The sequence below is a fragment of the Podarcis raffonei genome, chromosome 6 (assembly GCF_027172205.1).
Source record: "Podarcis raffonei isolate rPodRaf1 chromosome 6, rPodRaf1.pri, whole genome shotgun sequence".
In the NCBI taxonomy this organism is placed as follows: Eukaryota; Metazoa; Chordata; class Lepidosauria; order Squamata; family Lacertidae; genus Podarcis; species Podarcis raffonei.
The window spans coordinates 89471543-89499518 of record NC_070607.1 but is presented as its reverse complement, the minus strand read 5'-3'; the positions used below and the strand labels follow the sequence as shown (position 1 = coordinate 89499518).

General features: G+C 42.8%; 1 protein-coding gene across 3 annotated transcripts in view; it reads right to left on the bottom strand.

Moving 5' to 3' along the window:
- The window catches only part of OSBPL2 (oxysterol binding protein like 2), a 68931-nt gene extending 42633 nt beyond the window's left edge, over nucleotides 1-26298 (bottom strand). The window contains exons 1-2 of one of the 3 annotated variants that reach the window (XM_053394443.1): nucleotides 26182-26298; nucleotides 12715-12814 (exon numbers count right to left, since the gene is read on the bottom strand). The gene's annotated coding sequence lies outside the window, so the exon portion shown is untranslated. Of the gene's footprint in view, nucleotides 1-12714; nucleotides 12815-25601; nucleotides 25733-26181 lie in introns of those variants that run through there. The other 2 variants (XM_053394444.1, XM_053394445.1) reach the window with 2 other exon arrangements.
- Nucleotides 26299-27976: the final 1678 nt, after the last annotated feature.

Genomic DNA, 27976 nt, shown 5'->3' with positions numbered 1-27976 from the left:
GGAGCAACTCATAGCACGTGGTGTGGTAGCCTTTTTTGAGGTTTTTGAAGACTTTGGTGATTTTTGAAGCTTTTCCAAAACTTCTTCTGAAACTGTGCTTCGCAAGACGAAAAACTCGCGGAACGAATTAATTTCGTCTTCCAGGGCACCACTGTATACAGCTATTAAAGAATAAACTTTGGGGGGGTGTAATAGAAATTGGACCTGTAACAAATGTGGCAGTGTACCCACACCGCCTAGCAGAAGTGCTGTTCAAAGTTCCAGCCTGTCAGCCATGCCCTCATCCAGGATACCATATTATTATTATACTATACAGTGGTACCTCGGGTTAAGAACTTAATTCGTTCTGGCGGTCCGTTCTTAACCTGAAACTGTTCTTAACCTGAGGTACCACTTTAGCTAATGGGGCCTCCCACTGCCGCCGCACCGCCGGAGCACGATTTCTGTTCTCATCCTGAAGCAAAGTTCTTAACCCGAAGTACTATTTCTGGGTTAGAAGAGTCTGCAACCTGAAGCGTCTGTAACCCAAGGTACCACTGTATTATTAGAGACTCAAGCAGGGAATTCCACTCCCTCAAGCCCAGCTTTGTTTTCTTTTCCAACTGACAGTCAACATTCCATTGTTACTGAACTCAATCCTTACTGGGCTGTTTTGGGGAAAGGGATCAACTGTCCCCTTATGTCTCTCCAGAAAACATTTTTGTACTTCTGCATGTCCTGAAGTTCCCCTGAGCATGCCAGTAACTCCCCATTTGTTTCTTAATGATCCCACTGGCATTCACTACTTGGGTTCCCTAGTAGGAATAATCTCTCTCACTATTGCATAATGTCTGCTTGCTCTCATCAGCACACTATATTCTGTTCAAATGGTAAAATTTGAAACTTGTATAAAGATATTGGAACAGAGGTAACACAACTAGTGCAGCACCTCAAGAAGTAAACATTTATTGGCCCTACTGAACACTTTCCAAGACAATAATGCCCACCCACATTCAGTGTTCGAAACTCCCATTGTTCTAGGCACATTTTGCGACAGGGAATTTCATTAGGGAGAGCAGTTTTTGAGCTCTGGGCATAGTTCCACGCCTAAGATTTCAGATTATAACTGCAGAGTGGAAGGAAAGGAGGACCTTTTTCTGCCTCCCCACTTCCAGCTACTCTCTGAAGACTGGAAAAGAGACCCTCCTAAGTATAGTAGGGGGGTGGGCAGGGGAAGGACTAGGCCATGTGAAAAATGAACATAATATTTTAGCTGCAACTAAATTACAGTGGTACCTCTGGTTAAGAACTTAATTCGTTCTGGAGGTCCGTTCTTAACCTGAAACTGTTCTTAACCTGAGGCACCACTTTAGCTAATGGGGCCTCCCACTGCCGCTGCGCCGCCAGAGCACGATATCTGTTCTCATCCTGAAGCAAAGTTCTTAACCCGAGGTACTATTTCTGGGTTACTGGAGTCTGTAACCTGAAGCGTCTATAACCCGAAGCGTCTGTAACCCGAGGTACCACTGTATATGGCTGCAACAACTGAATGTCTAGGCATGCTTTTTTTATAACAAGAATACAAAGCTGAAAATGAATGTTTTCTGCTTTATATTCTTGCTATAAAAAAGCATGCCTAGACGTTCAGTTGTTGTAGCCATAGCCTAGTTTTAAGGTGCCATTTAGCTCCTAGCTTTCATATCTCAGTTTCTAACACTGCTCACATTATAAAGGGCTTATAATGCACCTACTCTCAGCCGCCAGAAGCATCATAGCCGGACACCAGAAAGAACTGTCAAGAATGAACATGGACCAGTGGTACCAAATTGTATGGGAAACAGCCTTACTAGAAAAGCTAACCAACAGACTGAAGCTGGCATGGGGACAAATAGAAGAGGTATGCCTCCCCTTTATTACATACACACTCCAACAAGACAAGAAGAACCCACTGACAGCATATGAATCAATCTTTTTTTGGCAATCACTTGTAGCCAAGTAAAATTGTCGTCCATGAACACAGTCTTAACAGCGAGTCTGTGGGGGAGAGAGATTGTTGGGTTAAGTCAGCCATATTGTTTCATATTTCCATATGAAACAATATGGCTAACTTGACCCAACAATCTCCTCCCCCGCCCCATGCAAACAAATCTCACTGCAGCCAACTAAAAACAATGATGCCCTGGGCCCCATCCAATCTCTTACTACTGAGGAAATATAATAAATGAATAGACGGAGAACCTATCAAAGTGAAGCTGACACAAAACCCCCACATATGAATCAAGTACAGTATTATCACCCCTCCTTCTGCCCCAACTTTATGCTGTATACAACATTAACGTCTCACTTTAAATGTAAAAAAAGATTCTACAACCCAAAAAAAGAGACGAGGCATGTACTATTAAAGAAAATCTTTAACAAAAATATTTTTTAAAAAAAGAAAAGAAACAAGCATTTCTCTAGTACACTTACTTAGAGGTAAGCCTCAGTAAACTCAAAGGACACAGACTTCCAAGAAAAAGGTACTTAAGAACTGAGTGAAAATGATCAATCCCTACATTTGGCCACAGACCTTCCTCAGTGTTAAGGTGGCATAAAAGTGGTCAATGTGAAGTTTCTCCCTTGCATATGAACCATTCAGGATCTCTTTACAATACACTTATGTCATTCTTGCTATATCTTGCTATACAGCATTCTACAAAACTTGGGCAAACTACAGACTGGTACATCCTGATAAATCTATCTATATTGCAATCAAACATTATTACTTCTTCTAAGTACTCATCCCTCTTTCCTATTACACCATATACAAGCATGGTTTATGCCTTCATTTTTATAATAATGATAATAATAAATTTATAAGCCACTCTGGGTGGCTTCCAATGAAATATTAAAATACAGTAAATACAGTAAAACACAGTAATGATTTTTCATATCAAACAGTGCCATCAATGCTATGGAAATTATCTAGGAGAAAAGCACTGTAACTTAATTAACAAGCCAGTCACATGATCCTATCTGCATCTACCAGCTTTGCATTTCTATCTCTTTCACCACACTCCATTGCTAAACTCCTGGAAGACGACTAACGCTGGAATCCTATACATATCTAGTAAGAAGCAAGTCCTATTGAGTTCAGTGGGATTTGCTCCCAAGTAAGCAAATACAGGATTGCGGCCTCACTGAAAGCCCCCATAAAGACAAAAGGTAAAGGTACCCCTGACCATTAGGTCCAGTCATGGACGACTTTGGGGTTGCGTGCCCATCTCACTCTATAGGCCAAGGGAGCCGGATTTTGTCTGCAGACAGCTTCCGAGTCATGTGACCAGCATGACTAAGCTGCTTCTGGTGAACCAGAGCAGTGCACGGAAACGCTGTTTACCTTCCTACTGGAGCGGTACCTATTTATCTACTTGCACTTTGACGTGCTTTCGAACTGCTAGGTGGGCAGGAGCTGGGACCGAACAACAGGAGCTAACCCCATCGCGGGGATTCAAACCGCCGACCTTCTGATCGGCAAGCCCTAGGCTCTGTGGTTTAGACCACAGCGCCACCCGCGTCCCACTGAAAGCCCCCATAGCCACCTCCATTTTGGGAGCCATATGTGCTTTCCAATTCCTGAAATGGCAGAAATTGCTCTAGAGAACTTTGTGTACTCACTCTAGAGCAATTTGTGTCACTTCAGGAACTAGAAAATTATTCCACGCTCAACATCCACTAAGTTCCTGCTCCCATGTTATGGCTGCTTTTATGAACTCAGTGCATCTAGCAACACACTAATAAAAAATTAATTATTGTGACAAATGACCGCAACAACTCTCAGTGAAACACAGAAAACAAAGCAGATAAAAGTCACTCTCTGGGGAAGATTTTTCTGTCAGTGGAAACATAAGATGACACCAATAGTTGCAGCTAATTAGAAGAGAATGCAGCATGTCAAGAAGAGTCTCTTTTTAAGACAAAGAGACTGAGTAAATTTGTACTGTCCATTGTCCCAGAAAACCTGAAGTTAAAGCTACACATGGCAGTTTCCAACTATGTTGTGTTATCATTGAGAGGGCACTTGTTGGCAAAGTTAAGCAATTCTCCCCTTTCACTTCAATGGAATAGAGTTAAGCATATGCTTGACTCTCCTATGAAAATTAATAAAACTTAAGCATTTTAGCTCTGGCTATCTTGTGCTCAAAATGTATAACTATATTTTTATATAAAACATAAAGTCTTGAAACCTTAAATCTTCATCTTCAGATTCCTCAACTATTAAATAAATACATATATTCAAGGATGGCTAGTACCCCAGTTTTAAACATTTGTGCAAACTTTTTTAAAAAAGAAATGACATCAATACACATGAAGCTTTGAGCTCCATCATTAAACAAAAACCAAAACCTAGTTTCCCTACTCAAAGCAGGTTCAATCTAAATATTGATAAGTTAAGACTTGTGAACTGATTCAGGCTACAATCCTATGCACACTTAAGTAGAGGTGAACCCCAATAAACTAATGGCCTTTATTTCTGAGGAAATATGTTTAGAATTGCCCTGCACATAAGTCTCTTTCCTTATGGTTCTACAAAGTCTAAAGTAGTTTCTGTAGCAGTCAGTAAAGTCAAAGTAGAGTAGCAAAAGTTAAAGGTCAACAAATAATCCAGAACAAGAAAAGTATATTTAAAAGTAGATATGAGTGTTTGGGCCAGGAAGGCAGATTTAATTCTTTTAATGCTATCACCTAAATTGCAGAAATAAATTAAACAGATTTACAAATGTTTGGGCCCAACATGTTAAAATGCCCTGTTAAGTTAGTAGTATAATCAAATTCAGACACATTTATTCAGGTTTAAAACCTTTTCCTATTTTTTTCTTTACATGCTAATGTAACAAAGATCAACCAGAACGACAGTGCAGCCCAGGGCAGAGTTTGATCAGCCTTTTATAATTACAGGTAAACTTGCATAAAGATAAAAATGTCAACGGACTTACATGCTCTCTCTCTCTGCTGCTGCTCCCAGTTGAAATTGAAAGAATAGTCAAATGTCATTGGCACATCCTTAAAGACATTCCTGGGTGTGTTGTGATTCTGTTTTGCCAAACGACGCACTAGGTCACTGAGGGACATGTTGGCACACACAGATTTAAAACCTACACTTACACAACGGACCTTAACCAACTCTCCACGATGTTTTTTTAGATGTGGTCACTGCACCTCATGTAAATATGCATTGCAGGTGAGTTTTCTAATAAAGAAGGCTTTGTTTTGCAATCATTTGTTTTGCAATCATTTGCCACATGCACCACTTCACGCATAATTTACGTGATTATGTGCAGTTGTGGGTTATTGTATGTCGGACCCGCCATTAGACCCATCAGGGTCAGGATATCTGAGCATCGTTCCAGAATCAGAAATGGTGTTGTTGACGTGCCTTTGGTACAACACTTTAGTCAAGCGTCACATTATGATGAGGATCTAACATTTTTTGTCATCTTGGCACATCAGGGACCTATTGATTAGAACAAGCTAAAAAGATTCTTTTGCAGAAAGAAACCAGATTTATTTTTCTACTCAACACTTTAAATCCTTCAGGCTTGAATACACAATTAGATTACAGCTGTTTTTTATGAGTTATTACATGGTTAACATCTTAAAGGAATATTATCAATTTCTTAAAAAAATTATCTATGGTTTTTAGTTAAAATATGGTCTCTTTAAGAAGCATTTACAGAAATTATAGCCACCTGTGGTTGTAGCCAATATTGCCTCTCTCTATATAAAGAGGGTATGGGACGCGGGTGGCGCTGTGGGTAAAAGCCTCAGCGCCTAGGGCTTGCCGATCGAAAGGTCGGCAGTTCGAATCCCCGCGGCGGGGTGCGCTCCCGCTGCTCGGTCCCAGCGCCTGCCAACCTAGCAGTTCGAAAGCACCTCCGGGTGCAAGTAGATAAATAGGGACCGCTTACCAGCGGGAAGGTAAACGGCGTTCCGTGTGCTGCGCTGGCTTGCCAGATGCAGCTTGTCACGCTGGCCACGTGACCCGGAAGTGTCTTCGGACAGCGCTGGCCCCCGGCCTATAGAGTGAGATGGGCGCACAACCCTAGAGTCTGTCAAGACTGGCCCGTACGGGCAGGGGTACCTTTACCTTTACCTTATATAAAGAGGCATTAGGTTAATGGTCATGATGACTGAATCCATTATGTTCCATGTCTCTGATATACAAGAATACGGTATGTAAATTTATTGTTTAGTATGCGTGTTATGTTACTTGGTTTTGTGTAAAATTGCATCACATTATGTTCATTTATATAACCCAGAGTATGCACGGCTGACGAAGCCCAGTTGGGCGAAACAAGGAATTATCATGGAATCCTTGTCTTATTTTCTGCATGTGCCATTCTTCCAAGTTTTTCTTCTGATACCTACATACAAATAACGCTAGAATTCTTAAGTATCTTCACGTGGAACACTAAAAGATTGAAATAAGAATTCCACACCATGGATATTGCCAATATATGAACTGAATAGATTATATTTCCTGATCTATCTGCTGGACTTTAATTTCTCATAATATGTTTTGTTTATATAATATGTTGGTCTATAGAACCATATATTTTGATATATGTTGAATTGCATTTAAAAAGAATTTATATAGTTACATACAGCCTGTTGCGTTGTTTGTGTTGTTATCAGCTGCTCCCAGTTCGCCACCACAAGCAGAACTGAATGAATGGAACTACATTTCTTGGACACTACTTTCTCCCTAACCCTATAAAGCAGGGGTAACACCTCTGGTGTGTTGATATTTTCACCCCTCCCATTGACAGACTCCTGATCTGATGTTTTGAGAAAGGAGGTGGCGGAAACTGCTCTTCTACTCTTCCACTCCTGACTGACTGACTGCCTGACTCTGTGTGTGGAGAGAGTCTTATCTATGTAGTGACTAGAAAGGAAGCCCTGTTTAGGGAAGCTTTTAATGTTTAATAGGTTATTGTATTTTAGTGTTTTGTTGGAAGCCGCCCAGAGTGGCTGGGGAAACCCAGCCAGACGGGCGGGGTATAAATAATAAATTATTATTATTATTATTATTATTATTATTATTAATGGCTGAGTGGGAGATGTAACACTCATGCAAGCCAGTAGTTTGTTAGTTTGTAGTAGCTATTAGAAATAAAAGGAGTTATACTTCACAGCTAGTTTCCGCATTATTTATACTCTGCATGAGTCTGGTGCTCACAATGCACAGTTGTGGGTCCAGTGCACTGGGACCTGCTTTCCAGGATTGGAAGGTCTCTGAAAGTGCTCCAGTCGCCTAGCCCAGTCGGGGCAGAACCACTTATTGGGCCCAGTTGCTGACATCGGTTGAAAGGTGTACTGACATGGAGTTCATGATGTGCTCCTTCTGAGGTAGTTTGTCCACCTTTGGTCCCCACCCCACACTCAGCTCTCACCTGTGGCTCCAGAAGGTGTCAGCATGCAACAGTGGTCACATGCCAGGATCAGCTTCAACTGGCCAAGTAAACCAGGTGAGGGTAGCCAATGGGTCTCAAACCCTCAGTGAGTTACGGAGTTCCCCTGCATGTGTAGACAGGCTCAAGTGGATTGAGCAGATGAGACAAATAGTGAGTCCCACAGTCAAGATGGTGGTTTCCGCACATGCTGCAGAGGGAAGTGAGGGGCAGATGGGGCTCAACAACATAGGAAGGTAGCTCTGATCCTAAATCTCCTCTGCCTTGCGGGATATCTTCAGGAGAAGAAAAGGCTAAGGAGTACACCCAACACAAATCTGGAGTGGAGTCCCTAAGACAGTTGGATGGTGCCTTGCATGCCTCTTTCCAGCAACTCCTGCAGCAAAGTTGGTGCTATACATATGGCTCTGCTTTTCTTTGAACCACATCAGCAAGGCTGAGAGGAGTCTTCTCATCTGGGCAGTCCAGAACCTCCATACACACTGCACAGGTGTGTGCTCTGGGGAGGTCACTTCAGTGCAGCTAAAATAGCAATATGACTTCTCTCAAAAAGGTGCATTCTATTGCCTTTTGAGACAAATGGATGCCAATAACGACAACCTACACTTACTCCACCTGTAGCAAGAAGGAAGTGTTGAGCCTCAATCCCATTCCCAAATTTTCCTCAGGGCAAACCTCCTGAACAAGCAATGTTCCACATCAACATTTTTGGAAAGCTTGTTTCCTAGGATACTTAAAGAACTCTAACAGTTTGAGCAAATCAATACATATATTCATAAGTTTTCTCCTTACAGCTCTGATAAAAAAACATCAAAATGTAGCTCTTCAACTCCAAATGACAGCTTCTCTTCCTATAAAAAATGATTTATGGAATTAGGTTACCAACTGCATTCATGTAACACAGCCTTCCCCAACCTGGTGCCCTCTGGAACTCTGGCCAGCACAGCCATACAATAACATGGAATATGCACAAGGTACAATTGTAAATCAAATGCTCAATTCTTTCAATTCAATATATAGGCTGTGACAATACCAAAAGCAGCATGGTTAAACCAAAAGATGCAGTTCTAGTTGATAAGTAAACCTTTTTCCTTCTCTGTACTGTTGCCCGTATAACAGCAATGTATTCTGCATCCAAAAAGTGCCTTGAGAAACTACACTAAATGAGCAAAAGCCTGTAAACAAGCAAAATACCTTGTTGTCTATATAAGCAACAGAAAAAAAGGATTAAAATCTAAGATGCCAGTTGGAAACAGAGACAAAGGATACAGCTACATTTCTTGTGAAACATTTTATCATTAATATTTGAAAACATTCTAACCCTTTCATCAAGTACAGTATAGTTCTGTGATTTCCAGTTTCATTAGAAAGAAAAAAAACCTGAAAGATTATGTTCTGGACTACTGATGCAGACTATTATGTTTCACCACCACTGCTGTACATACAACTATCTGATATGAAGCAGCAAACAGGAATAACGCAATCCATAAAATTAATCATTCCTCCAGGTTTCAAGCACTGGGAGACACTGTAATGATTCGTGTATATTTGTGGGGGCTGGGGAAAGCACCCATTCTCCAAATATGTAATAAGATTTGAATACAGCACTAGTATTAAAATCAATTTCAAATACAAAACAGACCCAGACTGGAATAAAAACTTTGCAAATTTTGGACAAAATGGATTGTTTCAAGAAGTGGCAGAAAGACATTTCTAAATTTGTCTGGCAGGGCAAGAAGCCTAGAATAAAATTTAAGATATTAACTGATGTAAAGGAAAGAGGTGGATTTGCCCTGCCAGACTTCAAACTCTATTATGAATCAGCAGTATTTTGCTGGTTGAAAGACTGGCTGCTTCTTGAGAACACAGACATTTTGGATCTTGAAGGTTTTAACAATGTTTTTGGGTGGCATGCATATTTGTGGTACGACAAGGTGAAAGCACACAAAGCTTTTAAAAATCATATTGTCAGGAGAGCACTGTTTAATGTTTGGACTAGATATAAAGATCTATTGGAAAATAAAACTCCAAGGTGGTTGTCACCAATGGAGGCTAAGGCTCAGAGAAAACTTAACATGGAGGCCAAATGGCCAAAATACTGGGAAATTTTGGAACAAGAAGGGGACAGACTGAAATTGCAGAGTTTTGAGAAAATGAAAGATAAAGTGCGAGATTGGCTTCATTATTACCAGATAATGGAGGTTTATAATTTGGACAAGAAAGTTGGTTTCTAGGTGGAAAAATCTAAATCACAAAGTATTGGAAGACGCAAGATCTACCCACTCTGGAAGAATGGCAGATGAAACTGATTGACTGTATGGGACTGGCAGAATTGATGAGCAGAATCCGTGACCAGGGAGAAGAGTCGGCTGAAGAAGATTGGAAAAAATTTAAGGACTATTTACAGAAATACTGTAAAATTAAGGAAAGTTAAATGGTGTTGGATTGAAATTGAGTGGTTTCTAGCTGTAATGATATAAAGGAACATAGATGGGGGGGAAAAGGGTTTGAAAAATAAGGTAATGTTATAAGCTGTAATGCTTTAAATGAAGGATTTGCTGAACAAATAACCTTAATTGGGATACAAGGAGGAGAAGTATGAGGAGGTCTGAGAAATTTGTTATTTAAAAGTATGGTTTATGAATTTTATGTCTTTTTTAATGTTTTTGTTTGTTTTTGTTTGTTTGTTTAAAAAATTGGAAAATCTAATAAATATTCTTTAAAAAAAAACAGACTGGAATAAAAATAGCCACTTGAAAAGCTTATTGAAAAAGGAAAGTCTTCAATAGGCACCAAGACAACAGCTGTCTGTTGTGCAGTGGGAGGAAGCTCTAAAAGGCTACCTGCTGTCACGGTAAACAAGATTCCTACTTCATACAGAATGGACTTCTTGATGAGATGGTATCTATAGGGTGCCCTCTCCTGCAGAGGACAATGATCAGCTGGGTATATAAGGGGTGAGACAATCTTTTAGCTATTCTGGTCCCAAGCTACAAAGGACTTTGTACACCAGTACCAGAACCTTAAACTTAGCCTACTAGCTAACTGGCAGCAAGTGCAGCATTTTCAGCAGTAGAATAACATTATGGCAGTAACTGATTATTGGGCAGCCTATATTGATACATTCTACACAAACTGTAGCGTCTGAGCCTACATAGAGTGCATTGTAGTAATCCAACATGAAGCTTACCACAGACAATCAAGCTATCCTGGTCCAAAAACAGTTGCAGCTATCTTTCCTGCCAAAGCTGGAAAAAGGCACTCCTAGCTACTGAAGTCACCTGAACTTCTAGTCAGAGAGATGGATCCAGGAGCAACCCAACTATGAGCACACTCCTTCAGGGGGAGTACAACTCCATACAAAACAGGAAATTTCTCATTCTCCCTGTAATCCCCTGAAAAGCTGCTCTACAAGTTGAGGGATCCTCCAGTACAACATGTGAAGTGGTGCTTGGGTATGCAGGGTGAGAAGGGGAAACTGGCAAAAAATCATTTCCCCTTCCTCTGGTGGGAGGCACCAATTGATCAGAGACCATTCTGTTCATAGAAGGGCATGTCTGGATCCAATCCATTATGAATGCATTGGGGTTTTTTAATCACATGTTTCCATATGACCAATCATACTGAAGGGGTGGGGAAACTATTTTGGTTGAGATGTTACCCACACATGCCAATCTTATAAGACGGGGTTTTTTCCTGAATGAGAAAGAAGGGGAAATGTCTCTTCTAAGGCAATTTCTGCCACCTATGGTTTTAATGTACCTGCATTAAGAACAAACAATTGCTGTGTACCGTTTCAACTGATAAAGTGTGGTGTGTTTTCTTAATCAACTAACTAAATATTGAACCCTAATTATTCTGCTTCATTAACTTTTTTACACAATGTGTACAAATTTTGTCATCAACTTGCAGTTAACCAGTGTACTCTAAATTCAAAACAACTGCCCTGAGACGTTATATATTCATTTGCCTTTGAACATTTCTAGCAAAAACGGGGGGGGGGGAGTGAAGGGAGAATCACACCCTTTTAAAAAGCCTCTTCTTCATACCTTTCACTATGCAAACACAACTAAATTATCTACTAGTTCATTTAAAGCAGCCTGGGTAGGCTAATTGACTTAACAGTACAGTATTTACAAAAATGAAGAGGAAAAATTTCAGAAGTTCTGCTGAAATTTCTAGCTCTGGAAAACAGATATGTTACCCAGAAAGGTTACACCAGTTGGATACAATATTGGATACAATATAAACACTTGCCCACAAATTACATCCTGGGCAATCCAACATGACCACCAATCTGTCTTTATGGGTTTTTCTACTTTGGGGAAACTTGCTATGAACCCAGTTTACCTTTGTATGCTTTGTTTAGGTTTATTTCACTGTACCTACATAAGGGATTTGCTTTGTTTTAGTTACAGTGCAATAAATTTCCCAAGAGATATATAGGTCAAAGTTTCAGAAGTCTAATGTTTGACATTCTCACATTATGATTAAGCTATGATTAATTAACAATTAACTCTTAATCATTATAGTTCAGATACTTGTCAAGCACTGATATTTAAAAAGAGGAATATTTTCAACAAAAGCACCAAAACATTACCTAATTCATTTGTCAGATCAATTCAAGCTTTGGGTCAGTAGTCTTATCAACTACCTTAAAATGTTAAAGACACTGATAATCGTGTGATGTTCTTCTACCAAGTAGGGAATCACCTACCTACATCAGTTGCTGAAATAATAAATTCAACAGATGGTAACTCAAATATATTAAAAACTTTTTCCTCATCTCACCACGATCCCCAATCAACAATCAAATTCCCTTGGTTTCCCAATTGTGTGAACACTAGTACAGTTACTTCCACCTATTTGCAATGATTTAAAGTTGATGGGGTAAAATGGCCTCTTGGGTCCCAAAACAGAAGCACATTGGTCAAGTTTACGTCATCATTCCAGACTACATAAGTGTCTCTCTCCTTACTCCTGCTTGCTTCCCTTCCCTCCAGGACTTTGTCCTGGCTTATTTTACTGCTTTGGTAACTTGACGTTAAGCCAGAATTCCCTGTTTCAAACAAATGGAAGGCTCTGGCTTGATACAAGCAAGAATCTTCTCACCAAAGCTAGAGAACAATGGAAGGAGGCAAAGGCAGAGAGGCCTAATTCTCATTCTCAACTTTATAAACTAGTAACAGCTGGGTAAGAATACAAGTTCTTGCCCACTAGATAACACTGCTCAAAAATTAAACAGCCTAGTTAATACAAAGGACGTGTGTAATAGGAAACTTACCTGTCAAATTAAATTTCACTGTAACATTGATTATATGATGGAACTGTAGACAGTCATTTGTACTGAAATACTTCACACGTTTTGCTCAAGCTGTGAGTACCTAAAAATAAAAAGATTAGTATAATTTTTAAATGGTATTAGAGATGGCATTTCCCCCCACTACAAAGCCAGAGTTCTTTGAGGCCGTTTACCTGCTCTTAAGGTGGTAATGGCAATTTCCTAGCCACAGAAGTGGGCCAGGAGATAGTTTCAGTATTTGCCCCTTCCAATGAGCTCTTATTTACAAATAATGTACAGTGGTACCTCGCAAGACGAATGCCTCGCAAGACGGAAAACTCGCAAGAAGAAAGAGTTTTCCGTTTTTCGAGGTGCTTCGCCGGACGAATTTCCCTATGGGCTTGCTTCGCAAGAAGACCGCTTTTGAAGGCAGATGGTGGGGAGCAAAGCCTTTCGCCCCCCGCCGGCCTTCCTGGACCTCTTCTAAAGGACGGCGGGGGGCGAAAGGCTTTGCTCCCCACCCCCTGCCTTCAAAAGCGGTCCGGGATAGCGGGAAAGCGCAGCGCGCTTCGCCGCTATCCCCGGACCGCTTTTAAAATGCTGGCCGTGGGGAGGAAAGCCCTTCGCCCCCGCCGGCCTTCAGAAGAGGTCCGGGGACAGAGGCGAAGGTGCAGCGCAGCTTGCGGGGCGGGAGGTGGGGAGAAGGGCTTTTCTTCCCACCGCCAGCCTTCAGGTGGGAAGAAAAGCCCTTGTCGTCGTCCCCCCCCCAGCCTTCAGAAGAGGTCGGGGGACAGACTGTCCCCGGACCTGGTCTGAAGGCGGTTTCCATAGGAACGCATTAATTGATTTTCAATGCATTCCTATGGGAAACCGTGCTTCGCAAGACAAAAAACTCGCAAGAAGAAAAAACTCGCGGAACGAATTAATTTCGTCTTGCGAGGTACCACTGTATATTGCATAGATGAACTGACTGACAGTGCTGAAGGGTAATCAAGAATCACCAATTCCTCATTAGAACTTTGCCTAACTGTAAGCCCACTGGGTACCTGCATGCCCCAATTCTTCCATCCTAATTTGATCTTCCAAGTTCTGGAATTACTACAACATAACAGTACCTATGGAAACTTCCTCACTGTGGTTTCTTGACACAGGAAGGCTTAACAGTGCAAGCTTTTAGAATCTGTGTTTCACTCTGCCCAGTATTTTACACAACAAAGAAAAGCTAAAAATTAAGGAAGTGATTGCATGCAGCTATGTCAACGAATATTTTTAACCATATCCATAAGCCCAATATGCCATATTTAGTATCTTAATATGATTATTATTTGTCCCTAAAAATGGAGCCAGAGAATAAAGCCAGCCCTCTTGTGACATCTCTTCTGCTTCTAAATGAAACCAGGCTATCGTCCAAATATAGTTAGACTGAAGTGATAATGTGAGAGAAGCAGAGTCAATTGAATGGTTGTTAAGGATTAGAAATTAAAATTTATGCTGAATGCAGTATTTATATTCTGGTTGCTTACAAAACAGACACAATTAGGCTAATCCCAAATATTTCACTAAACTATCAGCAAGCGTATATGCACTAACTTTTCTCCCATTGCTTCAATTCACATAAGATGTTTTTAAAAGAAACTTTATTATTATTTTTTAAGTAAAGACATAATGCAAACAACATCAAACATACTGATACAAAAGAAGAGAGAAAAGGAAAACTATAATGTGGTAATCCAGACATCCAATATATGAAAGTCAATTTGTTTACCTTTTTTTTACATAATTTAAGATTCAAATTATGAATGAAAAGGGAAGTCCCCAATATGTTTCTTTGTTGTAAAAAAGATACACATATATTTAAAACTTACTTTGCAGACAGTGCTAAGACTCTTCCTAACTTCAATTTTAGAATACTTGGATATCCACCATATCAAATTTCTTTCCAGGGTTGGGGTGCTCTCTGATGGCCCTTTTGCATTTATTTAAATATTTTTAAAAAAAGACTGCTGATGTGGAAAAGGTTCCAGCAACAAGAGGCTTTTTTAATGTAAGTGGGATGGCTCAAGGGCAGAGTGCCATAAATTACAGCCTGATTTGCCAACAACAGGAGGCCCTGAAAAGATGCTAATCTGCCTGCATCAAGCAAAGCTTGAGCCTAATTGGCTGCCTTCTAGAGTTGACCCTCAATCATACAACCACCAAGGAAGTACTAGAGAGGGAAACATTCTAGGTCAGAGATGGAGTAACTCTGCACTGAGTGTTTTGCACACAGTGGAAAAGGCAAATGCTATATCAGACAACAACACTAGCTTACATATCTGGCTGATTTTATACCAATTATGAAAGAGCCAGAATTATTAAACTGTACATTGATGGAAACACCACTACAAATAAGTATTTGTGTCAAAGTCTTTCCTTCAAACAAAGTGTAGGTTCAGTATGTTGGGTTGCATTTAACTAAGTTCTATGCAGAGTAGACCAGGTAAAATTAAAGAACCTAAGTTAGACATGTTCATTAACTTCCATGGGTCTACACTTGAGTAGGACTAGCACAGAACTGTATCTGTTATTTATCATATCAGTACCGTGCCCTTTCCCAAAGGAACTCAGGGCAGTGTTGTCAGGGAACATGTTTCTCTGTCATTTTAAACATGTCTCTAGCAGCTCGATGCAAAAGGAACTCCATTTTGTCTATGAATGTATGATAGGCTGACTTTTAGATACCCAGGGTAAGAAAGCCCTCCAGTAATATAGATTATGAAGGCATAAGACTTAAGAGCCCTGGAATATGCAGGTGCCTTCCTCCCTGCCTAGGTCTTAATGGAATTAAATCATACAGGCACATCCATTTATCAACAATCGATCTAGAGTTCAGACTCCAGGGAATTTCCAGGGAACTGGAAAACCTACTAGGAAACAGATTAACACCCATTAAACTTCGGAACAACCAGTGTTAGAAACTCAGATAGGCTAGGGTGACTGTGGTTGATTATCAGTTAAACACCTGGTTAGTTCAGATTACAACCTTGAGCTACGTCATGTGCCCCAGGAACAACACATCAGGTATTTTTCTAAGTCTAGTATTTGGTCAGGGCTACTTCCCATTCCAGGGACGTGGGAGGTGCTGTGGGTTAAACCACAGAGCCTAGGACTTGGCAATCAGAAGGTCGGTGGTTTGAATCCCCGCAACGGGGTGAGCTCCCGTTGCTCGGTCCCTGCTCCTGCAAACCTGGCAGTTTGAAAGCACGTCAAAGTGCAAGTAGATAAATAGGTACCGCTCCGGCAGGAAGGTAAACGGCGTTTCCGTGCGCTGCTCTGGTTCGCCAGAAGCGGCCGGCTCCCTCGGCCAATAAAGCGAGATGAGCACCGCAACCCCAGAGTCGTTTGCGACTGGACTTAACAGTCAGGGGTCCCTTTACCTTTACTTCCCATTCCAAAATGAAATAATGATTGCATTCAACTTTTATTCAGAGTAGACCCATTAAATTTAGCAGCCATGGCTAACTTAGATCAACTAACTTCAGTGTGCCTACTCTGAGTAAAAGTTAGTTGGATATGACTGCATATCCCAACCTAACATTAATCCTAACTAACTGGCATCAGCATGAAATGTCGCAAAACAAGCCCTTGAAAACAACCTTACAGTGCAGATGTGCTGATGCCCTTGCAAAGATAAGAAAGATAAATTACAGTTGCATACAAGCAGCAACCCTGAAACAAATATCAGGAGGTTTTAGTGTAAGCAGGACCAATGAAAAAAGTGCAAATGAGCCAATGCATGACAATATCAGTTGAGGACACTGAACAGCAATATTAAGGTATATTCATTACTACATTTGGTGGCAAATTACAAGCATGTGGCACATATCAAAAGACACACACCCCACTCCTTTTATACTTTTCATAATCTTGTCTCTCAGCATTATAGGAAGTGCTATGACTCCTCAGAGTATAAAACATATATAGGGGTTCAAGATACACACTAGTTCCATCACTGTGATCAACTAAACTTCTGTTGCATTGAAATAACCCTTTTTTTCCTAACCTACTTGAGACAATCTCAGGTTGATTGATTGTGGGTGAAAGGAAAGAAAGAGAATTTTTTAGAAGGCATGTAATCCAGAGACGTATGAAAGACACTTGTAGTAGCATAAATATGTGCATTGCTAAGGACGCAATACTGTAGTTCTAAGGCTTGTAATCTAAACCATGCTATGATGTGGGGTGGAAAAATAGCCATTTGATAAGTTCATTAGGAACAATGAATGGATACCAGTTATAAATACAATATTAGGGAAGGTTGGCAGTAAGTTGTATTAAATTATTTTCATCTGATTATCCCTACTAAGTATGTGAGAGAATAAATGTATAGCACTGTTTCGTAAATTGGAATGAGAAAAATAAAAATGGGAGGTCAATAGGAATCACTAATCCTCCCCCCACCCACTTAAATTTAAACAACACAAGGGAAATACATGCTATTGTATTTTAATTTTTTTAAGTATTTGAATAAAAATGTCCACACAATGTAACATTTAACCACATTAGGTATGTATTTCAAGTCAAAACTTGTGTTGTATTGGGACCAAAATAAAAACAGGGAATACTTTCAATGTTGTTTTCTAAATACAAATAAAACAAACATGTTAAAATAGGAAAGCACGTAGTTTTCCAATGTAAACTGAAACTTTCTGATGACAAGAGCTGTTTGACAGAGGAACAGACTACCTTAGAACATGGTGGACTCTCTGTTATTGGTGTTTTTTACATCGACATTGGATGGCCAGCTATGAGAGATTTTTCAGTTACGGTTCCTGCATTTCAAGGGGTTGGAAAAGACTCTACAATTCTATGAATCTATTATTTCCATAAGAAATTAGTCTAATTTTCATTTTTCAATTCAAAATTTTCAAGAAAACACCACTAAAACCATCTTCTTATAAAAATGAATACAACCCACTTCTGTCCAAATATGCAGTTCAATGCTGGAAAAATCATACATATGAATGAAACATGGTGAGTACACTTCCACAATAGCTCTTCTGCTTAATATATATGGTTGCATATATATATTAGAACTCAGGCTCTGCTAAGTGTACAGATCGCCCAAGAGAAGCAGGCAAGTAAAACTAGCCCCATCAATAAGAAATAGGCAGAATGATAGAGATACCAGAAAAAGCCTCTCTGAAGTGAGGTTTATACAGATATAAAACTTGATGAGCTTTTCAAGCAATGTGCCCGCCCGCCCCCAGCACAGATTATGCAGAAATCCTTCCATAAGGATTTAACTGCTCGAGTGTCCTTACTTTTCATTCCTCCTGATTTTAGTTATGCATACCAATTATCTTCTATTCTTTGTATATATGGTCCTTGATTATATGTAATATTTTATTGATTTATTAATTTGGGGTTGGGGAAGAACAGTACAGAAATTTACAAATAAAAAATATTGCATAGATTTGTTATATTACACAGTGACCTTCCCAAAAGATATACCAGGTTCTTCGGTTTTGCCCCTACACCTCTGAGGCAGGAAGGGTTCACACTGCAGAAGATGAGATGTTCTCAGTTGCAATAATATTCCATACATCAGGGGTCAGCAAAGTTTTTGTGACTTGGGCCGGTTCACGGTCCCGCAGATGCCGCGGTGGGCCGGAGTGTGTGTATGTGTGCACATGCGCGAACACTATTTCCGACGTGCCTTCTGGTGTGGAGGAGGTGCACACAGTTTGGGAAGCCAGCCAGCATCGCAGAAAGCAGTCCCTGCTCTGCTCCGTGCTGGTTTAGCACAGCACATGGGAGCCGAATGAGCGGGCGGCAGGGGTCCCCAAGCAGGTGGCGGGGGTTCATGGGCCGGTTGAACAACCCCCATGGGACGCTTGTGGCCCATGGGCCTTAGGTTGCCGACCCCTGCCATACATCAATATCACTTTGGGATGGCTGGGATTTGGCAGCAATAACTAAATATAACACATTATTTGCACTATTGCTTCTTCTCATCATATGCCAAGCTTCAGACAATACATCAAAGCAAGCTACAGTATACAGTGGTACCTCGCAAGACGAATGCCTCGCAAGACAGAAAACTCGCAAGAAGAAAGAGTTTTCCGTTTTTCGAGGTGCTTCGCCAGACGAATTTCCCTATGGGCTTGCTTCACAAGACGAAAGCCCATAGGGAAATCTCCGGGGACAATCTCCGGGGACAGCGGGGAAGCGCGGCGCGTCTTCCCTGCTGTCCCCGGACCTCTTTTGAAGGCTGGCGGTGGGGAGAAAAGCCCTTCTCCCCACCGCCAGCCCCGCAAGCTCCGGGAATAGCGGGGAAGCGCAGCGCGTCTTCCCCGCTGTCCCCGGACCTGGTCTGAAGGCGGTCTCCATAGGAATGCATTAATTGATTTTCAATGCATTCCTATGGGAAACCGTGCTTCGCAAGACAAAAAACTCACAAGAAGAAAAAACTCGCAGAACGAATTAATTTCGTCTTGCGAGGTACCACTGTACATACATTCTGCATTGCCCAGGAAGCCCACCATAAGAGTATTCATATTAGCTCCACAGACATCCTATATACTTTGGCCATATTAACTTTCAACAGAATTCAGAATGCCTAACTGTTGTCTAAAACAACTGAGTTTTGCAATTGACACTGCACTGCAAAATCCAAGGTGTTGCTTGTCAAGATAAAATATCTCACATCATCCCCATATCTAACCCTTTCAACTGTACAGAATAGTTTTAACTGTAAAACTGTAACTGTAAATAGTTTTAACTGTAATTCATAGTCACAAACACACTGACTGCATTATTCTTGAAATGAAAGGCAGAATAATAATAATAATAGTTTAAATTTTATGTGGCCTATGGTTTAAATTTTAGTGTTATGCAAATGAGTCTTGGGGTCCCTTGTTCTCCACTTCCCACTTCTCCTGCAGCATAACCAGTGTCAGAAAATCAGATATGTAAGCTAGGTGCCAAATGTCTCCTTAAACCAAGGTTACAGTCACCAAAATGGAATGTCCAGTTCCCATTTTGGGGCAAGCCAGCTCTAAACTCTTATTTTTCAAATGATGGACTGACTGTGATTGATTATCAGTTAAGCATCTGGCTACTTCAGATGACAACCTTGAGCTAGTTAAGAACTTTGAGAACTTAAAAAAGAAAAGTCACTTTATCCAAGGACCATCCACATATACACTGGCCTCTTCCTACCTCTTTTTCTTAATGGTGACATGGACCATTCATAGCATAGGAATATTCTTCACAGCTGAGACCAGGGTTTATGTGGTTTATGAAGCTGGCTTGTTTCAAAAAATCAAAGTTAGGATTAAGCACATTTAAGTTTGGATGTTATACTACACTGTGGTTAACTGAAAACACAACCACAAACAAACACAACAAACAAACAAGATGAATTTTAACAGGGAGAAATGTAAAGTATTGCACTTGGGCAAAAAAAATGAGAGGCACAAATACAAGATGGGTGACACCTGGCTTGAGAGCAGTACATGTGAAAAGGATCTAGGAGTCTTGGTTGACCACAAACTTGACATGAGCCAACAGTGTGATGCGGCAGCTAAGAAAGCCAATACAATTCTGGGCTGCATCAATAGGAGTATAGCATCTAGATCAAGGGAAGTAATAGTGCCACTGTATTCTGCTCTGGTCAGACCTCACCTGGAGTACTGTGTCCAGTTCTGGGCACCACAGTTCAGGAAGGACACTGACAAACTGGAACGTGTCCAGAGGAGGGCAACCAAAATGGTCAAAGGCCTGGAAACGATGCCTTATGAGGAACGGCTAAGGGAGCTGGGCATGTTTAGCCTGGAGAAGAGGAGGTTAAGGGGTGATATGATAGCCATGTTCAAATATATAAAAGGATGTCACATAGAGGAGGGAGAAAGGTTGTTTTCTGCGGCTCCAGAGAAGCGGACACGGAGCAATGGTTCCAAACTACAAGAAAGAAGATTCCACCTAAACATTAGGAAGAACTTCCTGACAGTAAGAGCTGTTCGACAGTGGAATTTGCTGCCAAGGAGTGTGGTGGAGTCTCCCTTCTTTGGAGGTCTTTAAGCAGAGGCTTGACAACCATATGTCAGGAGTGCTCTGATGGTGTTTCCTGCTTGGCAGGGGGTTGGACTCGATGGCCCTTGTGGTCTCTTCCAACTCTATGATTCTAAGTTTCCAGCCTCATTCTCATAGCTGCACTAGAGGAGACCAGAACAAGGAGCTGATGAGCCCATGGCTCATTCAGCAGGCCACTGTAAACTAAATGTTATTATGTTCATGACATTGATGTGGCTAAGAGGGCAACTTGCACAGAACTACTCATGTGAAACAACAGCTAATCTAGGATTTAAACCCAGGCTCTAATTCAACACTGTCCAGGGATACCTTATCTTTCACATGGTCATGCAATACACAATAATGGAAGTCTTGCATCTGTTATACAAACACCTGTTGTCCCACAAATGTAGTTTTGATGGCTTCTATATGGCTAAGGGAGCAATTCTAATTATGGGAAGCCAACGTAATTCACACAGCCTTAAATTAAGCCAGTGTAAAGTACACCAGATCCATACATGGTTCAGGAGCAGGGCTACTGATGGCAGAGCCAATCTAGTCCTGACAGAGGAAAAACAAGCCCTTAAAATACAGTTTGACCTATACCACACTTTTTGCCAGTGCAAGTTCCACTGGGCTGGTAGGTCACATGACTGAGATGAGCCAAGTCAGGAACGAGCACAAGTTCCCTCAGCCCAGTCTCCCACACAACACTCATTTTGCAAAGTTTACGCCAGTGTAAATTATGCCAGTCTAAGCTCAGCCAACTTAGCCAGGGTTGGGGACTTATACCAGCTGAACTAGGTATCTGCTGGCTAAACTGGAGATTCGACACATCCTAATTCACCCAACCCAGCTGATCTAGGGTGGCACCCTAAAGCAATAGAAATAGGGGTGCATAATAGCCATTAACACAATCTATGGAGTCCATTCACACTTCCCTTTACTGCATAACTACAAAGATTATCATTGCTTGTGTTCATACTTTGCAACAGAGGTGGTCCATATAGTTCCAGTAAAGGTAAAGGACCCCTGACACTTAAGTCCAGTCGCGAACGACTCTGGGTTGTGGCACTCATCTCGCTTTACTGGCTGAGGGAGCTGACGTTTGTCCACAGACAGTTTTTCTGGGTCATGTGGCCAGCATGACTAAGCCACTTCTGGCAAAACCAGAGCAGCACACGGAAACGCTGTTTACCTTCCCGCCAGAGCGATACCTATTTATCTACTTGCACTTTGACGTGCTTTTGAACTGCTAGGTTGACAGGAGCTGGGACTTAGCAACGGGAGCTCACCCGTCGCAGGGATTCGTTCCAGTAAGAGGTGTTAAACATTCACCCAACTGGATTTTAGTAGGGTCAACAAATCACAGCAGTTGGTTTTTCTCCCACTTCTAAATTCCAGGGTAGATTATCCCATTTGTAGGACCCACCATAAAACCCTTCCTTTACATACTCTTTTCTCCATTTAGGAAGATGAGCATCTATTTAGGAAGATGAGTATCTTCCAAGACAAGGAGCATGTGATATATTAGGGTTTCTACTTTCATACCACATGAAAGCAGCCTCCTGTCTTATCTAAAATGCGGGTCTCTCCTTCATATCTTCAGGGAACAGAAGATCCAGATAATAAAGTTAAAAGTCTAATCTCTAAACTAGGGACGAAGCAATTGTTCTATACTTTAAGATGGAACAAAACCAATCTGAAATATCAAGTGCATTTAGGATAATAGCCCTCTCTTTGATTTTCACCACCTTACCTATCCCTAAACTGGTGACTCAAAACCAAGTCTCACCATTTGATATCTTCAAATCTTCACATTTTCAAATATTTAGTTACAATTCAGATTGGAGGTGAAGCAGGAGGCATAATTTTCCTATTTCACCATCTCTACAAGAAGTAAACATATCCGTTGCTGCCAATGGGTATGTACTGGTTTAAAATCCTCAATTATGCCAGAGATATAGATGGCAACTACATTCACATGTTCCAAATAGTCTCACAAACTGCAGGAAGAATGGTCAGCTATGCAATAAGGAACAAGATACAGTATCCAAATAGGAGGTCATTTCTGCTCCTATGCAAGATAGTCTCACTAGAGCCAGAGGCAGTCTCCAAGTTAGAAGGGACAAGGGACTTGCCACACCCCAAGGTACAAGGAAGTTAATTATCTTAGTGTATCTCCAGTCTAAAGTGAATTAGTCGAAGGGACAGGGCAGCAGATGTTATAAACAAATCTAGAGGTCTATTATGCCCTACAGTGCTATAGGCTATTCCCCAGGCAAAAGTCTCTCCACCCAGTTCTCTTCAGAGGAAGGAAATGGTTTCTGTTGTCACTGATACATCGAGTTACACCCTGGAGTAGGCCAAGGCAAGTTGTCAGCAACAAACAGAAGGGCAACAAACCTAACCCCAGGAATGACTCCTGCCTCCAGGCAAGCCTGTCTGACTATGATTTGGGGCCAGGGTTGTTTTTTTAAAGTAGTCATCACTCATTCAAACCTACTCATCAATAAAATCAGTTTGGTCGATGGGTGCAAAAGATACGGCCTTCTTGGTGGTGGCCTGGCAATTGTGGAACTCACTTCCTATTGCACTACTACACATTTAGTGCAAACCTTAAAGCATGCCCAGAAAACTCGTATTCCAGACTGCCTTTAACAGTGTTTATGCTATTGATTCTTGATGCTCCATGCTTCTTCACAATTTTGCCTTCTTATGCTTTTGATACATTAAATGTATCCTAATACAGTGGTACCTCAGGTTAAGTATTTAATTCATTCCGGAGGTCTGTTCTTAACCTGAAACTGTTCTTAACCTGAAGCGCCACTTTAGCTAATGGGGCCTCCTGCTGCTGCCATGCCGCCAGAGCATGATTTCTGTTCTCATCCTGAAGCAAAGTTCTTAACCCGAGGTACTATTTCTGGGTTAGCGGAGTCTGTAACCTGAAGCGTATGTAACCTGAAGCATATGTAACCCAAGGTACCACTGTATATCTCATATCATTGTTGTACACCACATTGTGAGGGTTATACACAAAAAGGCAGCCTATATATACTTCCAATAAATGAATGTTGATGTCTATCCCCACAGCACTGGTAGCAAATTAGGTCCCACACTTACAGACAGGGATGTTCCCTTCCTTGACCTGTAATGAACTACACACTTTTGGCTTTAGTGCCAAAAGATGTAAAATATTTGCAATTCTCCTTTCTCTGCTTTCTTCCTTGCATTGGGAAAGGTGCAATTCTTCCTCTAAGAAAAAATCTTAAATGTCCAAGTTCCAGAGGTGAAATTTCAGTTTTGATGACAATTAGAATCTGTTCACCACCTCAATCTAGTGAGTATAAAGCCATCAGAGAAATATAGCCACATGTTCATGAAGGGGTTCCTCTATCCCCAAAAGGAGGAATGAATAGCAGGGTGCATTCAGGCTTATGATGAGATACCACATCCACAAACTTCAAATATCACATTGGGTTCCCTTTGCCTAAGGCAGTGTTCTCAAACCTGAAACCCCAGCTGTTGTTGGACTACAATTCCCATTATCCCTAGCAGCACCAGTGGTCAGGGATGGTGGGAGTTGTAGTCCAACAACAGCTGGAGATCCAAGTCTGAGAAACATTGTCCTAAGGTAAATAGAGCAATGCAAACCAAGAACATTGAGGAGGTTTTAAGTCACAGTTGGGGAACATGAGGCCCAAAGGCTGATTGTTATCATGCAGGCCTCTCTATCCAGTTGTCAAAACTCTAACAGGCCACACCACTCCACCAGTCCTACTTCATAACTCCTTCATTGTTTTTGTCTGCTTAGAATCTGTCCTAGAACTCTTTATCATGTTTCTTGATTGCCTGGATAGAGGACAGAGGGGCATGTGTGCATGTGTAGAAACTGATTGTAGAAAGGTAAAATGTAAATTCATCGCTTCACCAACTTTTCCCTCTGGCACTGACAGAGCATATGTGCACACACACACTCATCTTAGATGAGAATGCAGGCCTCCATCTAAAAAAGGTTCCTTACCACTGCCACAAGGCCAAATCATGCACTCAGCACCAGGATTATCAGTTGAGCTGTAAAAAAATAATTCAAAAACACAACCAGCCTCTCATGATGGCCCCAGGGAGTTGGCACCTATGGCCCACAGCAGTCTTGCGACCAGAACTACCTTATCTGCAGAAATCAGCGGGTGAAATTTTTCAATATGCAGAGATCAGCATCTACAGAGGTACAAATAAATGTCTGCAGATCAAGATGCTGTTCCGAGCACAGGAGCAGGAACCCCAGCAACGCACACACAAATAAGGAAGTTGGCAACCAACTCAAAAGCAGAGAAGTGGAAATCAGTTGTAGAAATGCTTGCTTGGACTTGCGGGAATGCGGGGGGGGGCGAGGGGGCTGAAATGTTGATGGATATGTGTGTCTGTAAAGGGCGAGTTTGAACCCTTCAACAACACAGGGGCCTTATGAGGGGGCAAAAAAAACCCCCCTCCCTCCAAATAACATCTCAACCTAGGAGTGAGTAGGAGGGGCAAACAGGAGCATAAGAAACTGCTTTACAGACCACTGGCCCATCTCAGCCCAGCCCAGGAAAGCCAGCTAGGCCCCACGACCATGGGTGCCCAGGGCCATGGGTGCCATGCCAGGATTTTTGTTAGGGTGGGCAGGCCGGCTTTTACTGGGGGTGGGTGGGCATAACCTCAGTTTTTAAAGTATTTTTATTGATTCTTACTGACATTGGGGGGGCCCTACATGGGGAATTTTGCCTGTGCTCGGGCACCCAGAAAACTGGAACCTATATCCCAGCTCACACGGGCTGGCAGCAGCACCTTACCTGCAGGCGCTGGGCCCCGAACCTGGGTCCTCCTGCATGCAAAGCAGATGCTCTGCCGCTGAGCCGCAGCCCGACAGGGAAGCTGCCCCGCAGCAAGTCAGGCTAGCGCTGGTCCTCGGTACAGTCCACGAGGAGGCCGGATCTCGTCCCCCCCACCCCACCCCAAGTCTTACCGGGGACTGAGGCGCTAGGGACCGAGCCCGGGTGCGAGGCACCTGCCCGGCCACGGGGCCACAGCCCTCCCTCGGGGAGGGAAGGCGCGGGTCTGGCCCCTCACCGCCCCTCCCTCCCTCTCCGAAACGGGCCTGACGGGTCCGAAAAGGACCTCGTCTTCCCTCAGAGTGGGCCTGTGAGGGAAGGGGGGCAAAGCCTCGACGCTCTCCTCCTGCTCACAAGTAGCTCCTCTGGCTCCCTCTCCTCAGGCGGGCCGGGAGAAGGTTGTTTTTTTGGGCCCATCCGCCCCCCTCGCCCCGCTGTGGGGCTCCAGCTGTTTCCCTCAGTGCCAGGCGCTCAACCGGGTCGGGAGCTGAGGGACCAGAAGGACGGCGGCGACGGTTAAGCGCCCTCAGCGGCTGGTTACCTGGCACCGGCCTTTCGCGGCGCGCTCCCTCGCTCGCTTCCTCACGAGACCCGGTTGACACCAAGGCGGAAGTGGGACCCTCTTTTTCGTCGTCGTCGTTTTCACCCCCTTCTCCCTCGCTATCTCCCTCGCCCTCAACCCCGCCCTCAAGCCTCTTTGACAGGCAACCGGGGAGCTTCCAATCGAGCCCCGCCAAAGGGCCGTGACGACGTTAAGCCCGCCCCGCGTCCCTCTCCTCCCGAAAGCCCACCAATAAGGCGCGGCCTATGCTAATGAGAGAGGGAGAGAGCGGCGCCGCAGACACACAGGCATAGTCTCTCCCACGCGCGCGCGCGCACACCCGCCTCAACGGCTCAACGCTCGCTGGGGCGAAGGGGGCTTCGGCCAATGGCGTGCTCAGTACGGGGCGTGGCCATGCAAATGAGGGGGAAAAGGCGAGAGAGGGATGCTTTGCGAAGCACCCTGAGCGCTGCGGAGGGGGTGGCCAGGCAAGCAGCGTTGCACATCCCTAGTATGTTGCACGGGGGTCTTTGCACGGCGTGGGGTGGGGTGCTTGGCTTGCATAGCCAGGGAAGGTTCGGAGAAGGTCCGTCGAAAGGGTCAAGGGGATGGAGCGACTCGCCTACGAAGGAAATCGGCGTGATGCAACGTTTGCGGGGCGCGGGGGAGGCGGCGCAGCGTGGTAGAAGTTTTCGAAATCATGCATAGAGAAAGTGGACTGGGGAAAGTTACTCTCCACCCTCCTCTCTCTCTCATTTTGTTATTTATTATTTATTTCGACCACTTATATACCGCTCGTAGTTAAGCAAAAACTCTTAAGCGGTTTACAACACATCTTAAATAAACAGCAAATACTAAAACAAAAAGGAGAGAATTTCTACCTTCTGTAAAACTTAACTAAGCAGAACACCCTCGTCAGTATCAAAATAAACATTGCCACGTAAAAATCAGCTGCAAAAAAATATAATGCAAGAGCTCTTATAACAGAAGAGCTCAGGGACAGACAGACAAAAGAAGTGCAGAGTTAAACTGGAACTCTTTCCCTCAGGAGGCAATGATAACCACCGACTTGGATGGCTTTAAAAGGGAGAGAAATCCACGGAGCAGAGGCCCCTGGAAGGGGAGGGGTCTTGCACTCATGTTCTGCTCACTGGTTTCCCACAGGCCCCTGTGAGAACAGGATGCTGGACTAGATCAGCCACTGGCCTAATCCAGCAGCCTATTCTTACATTCTTAGGTTATGTTCACTCCTTTTCCTTCTTCTTTTTTGCATTGCATTAAAGCCTATTCATCTCTTCCGTTTTAAGGTGGTACAGCACCCTTGCATGTGTGCTTGGAAGCAAAGCCCTCTCTTTTGTTATTCTGATTAACCCCCAAGTTTGCAAAGGGTTGCAGCCTTAACAGTGCATGGCTGTAATCCTAACTCTGGCTACTCAGCAGTAAGCCCTGTTGATTTGAATGGAACTTACACCCAGGTAAGTTAACCTAAAGGTAAAGGTAAAGGTACCCCTGCCCGTAGGGGCCAGTCTTGCCAGACTCGGGGGTTGTGCGCCCATCTCACTCAAGAGGCCGGGGGCCAGCGCTGCCCGGAGACACTTCCAGGTCACGTGGCCAGCATGACATCGCTGCTCTGGCGAGCCAGAGCCGCACACGGAAACGCCGTTTACCTTCCCACTCCGCCGCGGGGATTCGAACCGCCGACCTTTCGATCGGCAATCCCTAGGCACTAGGCACCCACAGCGCCACCCGCGTCCCTTAACCTAGGAAACTCAAAATGAGCTGGACCATTGGTCCA